Raw genomic sequence first — 6,000 nt, 5'->3', positions numbered from 1 at the left:
GTGCGCCGTCGGCACCGGGGCGAACCTCCGGGCTGTCTCCTGCAGCGCGGAGCGCTCCTGCGCCGCGGACCATGGTGCCGTGGGGTCGGGGAGGAACTCGCCCGGCACCCGCAGCGCTTGTCCGAAGACCAACTCCGCCGCGGATGCGCGCAGGTCGTCCTTGGGCGCCGTCCGGAGGCCCAGCAGGACCCAGGGGAGCCTGTCGACCCAGCCGCCGTCGCGGAGGGTGGCCCGGAGTGCGGCCTTCAATGAGCGGTAGAACCGCTCGCACAGGCCGTTGGCCTGGGGGTGGTAGGCCGTGGTTCGGTGCAGCTGGACCCCGAGCTCCCACGCGACCGCCCCCCAGAGCTCCGAGGTGAACTGGGGGCCGCGGTCGGACGATATGTCCGAGGGGGCGCCGAAACGGGCGACCCAGGTGGCGATGAACGCCTGTGCGACGTCCGCCGCCGTCGTCGCCGCCAAAGGCACGGCCTCCGGCCACCGGGTGGTGCGGTCCACCATTGTCAGGACATGGGTGAAACCCCGCGAGGGGGGCAGAGGTCCCACCAGGTCGACGTGTACGTGGTCGAACCTTCGTTCCGGCACCGTGAACGGGGCCAATGGGGCCTGGGTGTGCCGGTGCACCTTCGCGCGCTGGCACGCGAGGCACGTCCTGGTCCAGCCACGGACGGCCTTCCGGAGGCCATGCCAGACAAACTTGTCGGCGACCAACCTCTGGGAGGCCTTCGTGCCCGGGTGGGACAGGCCGTGGATGGCGTCAAACACCTGGCGCTGCCAGCCCGCGGGCACGATGGGGTGAGGCCGCCCGAGGGAGACGTCGCACAAGAGGGCCGCGCCGTCGAACGGCACCTCGGTGACGCGGAGGCCCGTGACGGCGGTCCGCAAGGCCTGGACGCCGGGGTCGGCGGCCTGGTCCGCCGCCATCCGGGCATAGTCGATGCCTAGGTGGACTGCGTGGGCGACGGACCGGGAAAGGCAATCCGCCACCGGGTTGTCCTTCCCCGCGACATGCCGGATGTCCGTCGTGTACTCGGACACGCCCGAGAGGTGACGCTGCTGCCGGGCCGACCACGGCTCGGCGACCTTGCCCATCGTGAAGACCAGTGGCTTGTGGTCGACGAAGGCCGTGAACGCACGGCCCTCGAGCAGATGGCGGAAGTGCCTGACCGCCAGGTGAAGCCCGAGCAACTCGCGGTCGAAGGTACTATAGCGGCGTTCGGGCGGGCGAAGCTGCCGGCTGAAGAACGCCAGCGGTTGCCAAGCACCACGCACCCATTGCTCGTGCACCGCGCCCACCACGTAATCCGAGGCGTCGGTGGTGAGGGCGATCGGTGCATCGGGCGCCGGGTGCGCGAGCATGGTGGCGTTAGCCAAGGCGAGCTTTGCACCTGCGAACGCCGCGTCCATCTGCTCGGTCCAGGTAACGTCACCTTTGCCCGGCTTCCCCCGGAGGGCCTCGTGCAAGGGGCGCAGGAGCTGGGCGATGTGGGGCAGGAACCGATGGTAAAAGTTTACCATGCCCAGGAACTCCTGGAGCCCCTTGATCGTGCGGGGGCGCGGAAACCCCTTCACCGCGTCCACCTTGGCCGGTAGGGGGACGGCCCCGTGCCTGGTGACGCGGTGCCCCAAAAAATCGATGTCGGCGACGCCGAACCGGCACTTGGCGGGGTTCACGATGAGGCCATGCTGGCCCAGATGTTCGAAGAGCGTGCGGAGATGGTGAAGGTGCTCTTCGCGGGATGCACTGGCCACGAGGATGTCGTCCAGGTATACGTACACAAAATCCAAGTCGCGCAAGACGCTGTCCCTGAGTCGCTGGAACGCCTCAGCCACATTCTTCAAACCGAAGGGCATCCGAAGAAATTCGAACAGTCCGAACGGCGTGACGGGGACCTGATGGTAGCCGCGTATGAGGTCCACCTTCGAAAAGAAGGACATGCCCGCCAACCGGGTGGAGAAGTCCTGGATGTGGGGGACGGGGTAGCGTTCGGGGGTGGTGGCATCGTTGAGGCGCCGGTAGTCCCCGCACGGTCGCCATCCCCCGCCGGGCTTGGGCACGATGTGGAGCGGCGACACCCAAGCACTCTCGGAGCGCCGCACGATGCCGAGCCGCTCCAGCGTAGCGAAATCCGCTTTAGCAACCACGAGCTTCGTCGGCTCGAGGCGGCATGCCCGGGCGTAGACCGGTGGCCCGGCGGTGGGGATGTGATGTTCCACCCCGTGCTTGACAGCCCCCGCCGAGGTGGGCCTCGTAAGGGCCAGGAAGCTGGCGAGGAGGCGGGTGAAGTCGTCCGCTGCCGGTAGCGTACAAACTAACCTCGCCGGGACCGAACCGCTCAACAAGCCGCTTGGCGAGCTGCTCGGTGAGCCGCTCAGTGAGCCGCTCATCGAGCTGCTCAGCGCACAAGCAAGCGAGCTGAACGTTTCAGCCTGGACGAGACGTCTGTTCTTCACATAGACCAACAACCCGTGTGCACAGAGGAAGTCCGCACCGAGTAGTGCCATGGGGACACTAGCGGTTACGAACGTCCACTCGAAGCGTTGCCTTCCGAACCGCAGGGAGAGGCAGCACTTCCCGAATGTGCGTATGGGTGTTCCGTTCGCGGCAAGCAACGCGGGGCCCCAGCCCGCAGTGTGCTTGTCGGACGTAGAGGCAGGGATAACGCTCACCTGTGCCCCCATATCGCATAGGAAACGGCGCCCGGACAAGGTGTCCGTTATAAAAAGAAGGCTGCCGGAATGGCCGACGCTCAGGGCCGCTACCGAGCGCCGGCTTTGTAGTTTCCCGACTTGCCGAAGGAGCACGGCGGGCACTTCTTCTTCCCTGTTAATCTTCTTATTCCTCTACTTTTCCTCTTCTGCTTTTTCTTCTTGCGGTTAATTTTCCTCTTTTTTGCTTTTTACTGTGAAACCAAGCTCTCTACCATAATACGATCATCTCTGGTTGAGCACCTGATCCTTTACCTCTGGTGAAACCTTTTTTTTCATCTGGTGAAACCTTTTAAAATATAAATGTATTTTTAAAGCTCAATCGTAGTCTGCGAGCTCGAGTTAGAGGAAGATGGCAGTGATGTCGGACTCGTCCACTTTTTGGAGGACTCGGACTTGGCCCAATTCCGGCTCGAGTCCCGCAAAACATAGTGTTGTGGCGGACACGAAAGCTCACTGGCGTGAGGGCATCATTCCATGCACCAAGTGGGCGGCGGCCACGCCCGTGGGGTAGGCATGGCCGCGGGATATACACCGGGCGCAGCCTGGAGCGCGCCAGTGCTACAGTCGAGCTCATTTAATAAAGACTCTTAAACTCACCGCGTTGTCCGCTTCCTTCTTGTTGTACAAGCAAGCGCGCGTAGCACCGCGCATCATTGGTGACTCCGACGTTCTGGTCAGCTGTCGCTGACCACCCGAATACGCCATCGCAATGGCAAACAACGGGGTCCAAATGAAACTCCCCGAGTTCTGGGAGACGCAAGCCGAAGTATGGTTCCTGCAGGCAGAAGCCCAGTTCCGACTTCGAGGCGTCACGGTGGATGAGACCATGTACTGCCACGTGGTCGCTTCCCTCAGGCCCGGCACGGCCGCCCGTGTCCTGTCGGTCCTGAGGAACCCACCGGCCGACGGCAGGTACAAGGCGATCAAGCGTCTCCTCCTCGCCACATTCGGCCTCACGGTGGACGCACGGGCCGACCGCCTCCTGGAACTCCCCGAGCTCGGTGACACGCGACCGTCGGTCCGCATGGACCATATACTGTCATTGATGGGCGACGAAACCCCGAACGCTCTTTTCCGGGCGTTATTTCGACGCCAGCTGCCGGCACGAGTCCGCCTCGCGTTGGCCGGTTCTGTGACGACGGAACCCCGAGCGCTCGCTGCCGAGGCCGACAGGTTCTTCGCGGCTTTGGACGCGCAGGCGAGTTTTGGCGCGGCCGTCGTGCATCCCGAGGCTGACCCTGATGCTGATGCACCACACCTCGGGGATCCCGAGGCTGACGCACACCGCGTGGCCGCCGCCACGCCACGCCATTTCCAAAATGTGTAAAACCTCATTTCTCAGCGATCCATTCCCTTACATTCTGCACGTCTCTGAAAAACTGCTCAGATCTTGTGATTTGTCTTTAGACTCCATTTTTGTTTAAGTTTGGGGATATTTGGCTGATTGTTTCATAAGGTTTTGTGAGAATATCTTAATACACCATCTTCACCTTTTGTTTAGGTTTGGGGATATTTGGCTGATTGTTTTGATCAGATCTTGTGAGATTGTCTTGAGACTCCATCGTCTGCACCTGGTGTGTACCCCGGTTTAGAATAGGTACACCGTATCCCTGCGTGTCGTAAGAGGCGACTAAAAGGGTTGGCGTCAGGAAGGGCATCGGGCCATAAAAAAACATTGCCTCAAAAAGGGAACCATGTCAATTACAAATACACATGGGCAGGGTACAGCCCGAAGTACCCGTGGGGGACCCCACTCCCTCTCGTCAAAACTCAAGGTGGGGAACCCGATGGAAGCAAGGGTGGAAATCACTCCATTTATGACGATGAAACGTCTGATGCCCGACGTGGAGATCGGTTTCTGAGGTTTGGGACATGGATTGTAGGGACAATGATGGGGAGATCAGGAGAAGTGGTGAAAGTATTGGTCAGAAGAAGAGTGGACAGAGGTTGTGTGCAAGAGACAAGATGGAAGGGAAATGGTGTGAGAATGGTGAAGGGTAGGCAGGGACAGAAATACAAGTTTGTGTGGCAAGGGTGCCCGGAGGGCGTGAATGATGTTGGTGTCCTGTTTTCTGAGGAGTTTGTAGACAGTGTGGTGAGTGTGACTGGAGTGAGTGACAGGATGATGATGGTGAAAATGATGATTGGAAAGCTCTTGGTGAACGTTATCTCGGGATATGCTCCGCAGGTTGGTCGGAGCGATGAAGACAAGGACAAGTTCCGGTGTGCGATAGAGAAGCTGATGGAAAATGTGAAAGATGAGGAGGTTGTTGTGGTAGGAGGAGACCGAAATGGACATGTGGGAAGGAGTATGGACGGTTTTGAGGGAGTTCATGGGGGTTACGGATATGGTGTAAGAAATGGAGAAGGTGAAAGGATTTTGGAGTTTGCTGATGGAGCTGATTTGTAACACTCAGTTCCAGAAAGGGGATAATAAGCTTGTTACATACACGTCAGGTGGGTCGACGACCTGCTGGTGCGTTGGCAAGATAGGGCGCACCTCCGGGACACAAAGGTGATCCTGGGGGAGGAGGTTGTTTCACAGAACCACTTGGTTGTCTGCGACATAAGGGTGAAAGGTGCGAGGAGAGCTCGGTGGGTGAAGCACCAACCGAGAATGAAGGTGTGGAGGTTGAAAGAGGTGATAGTGAGGGAGGCATTAAAAGAGAGGCTGAGTAGGGTAGAGGATGATGTGGTTGAGCTTGAAAGTGGTTGGATGTCAATGAAAGATAGTCTGTTGGGAGCCGTTGGTGAGGTATGTGGATGGACAAAAGGACCACTGAGGCACTCGGAAACATGGTGGTGGGATGATGAAGTTGGAAAGAGGACTGACGAGAAGAGGAAGAAGTTCATGGAGCGGCAGAAGGCGATGGGTATGGGGGCAGAAACAGCAGAGCATGAAAGTTATAAGGCAGCCAGGAAGGCTGCAAAGAAAGAGGTAGCAAAGGCGCAGGAGGCATGCAGGAAAATGTTCAGAGAACGCTTGGATTCGGAAGAGGGTCAGAGAGCGGTATTCAGGATTGCAAAGCAGATAGCGAAAGAGATGTGTGATGTGATGGGGGTGAGTTGCTTGAAGGATGAAGTGGGACAAATCGTTGTGGACCCAGATGGAATTAAAGGAAGATGGAAGAGATATATGGAAATGCTGTTGAATGCAGAGAATGAATGGGATGGCAACATGGAGGGTAACCCAGTTTTAGGACCGGCAGAGAAGATAACCAAGAAGGAAGTTGAGGAAATGATAAAAGAAATGAAGGGTAGAAAAGCGGGAGGGCCGACGGGAATTGT

Source organism: Myxine glutinosa, chromosome 10 (genome assembly GCF_964187855.1).
Source record: "Myxine glutinosa chromosome 10, kmMyxGlut1.1, whole genome shotgun sequence".
Lineage (NCBI taxonomy): Eukaryota > Metazoa > Chordata > Myxini > Myxiniformes > Myxinidae > Myxine > Myxine glutinosa.
The sequence above is the reverse complement of the archived record's forward strand: the minus strand, read 5'-3'. Positions refer to the sequence as shown.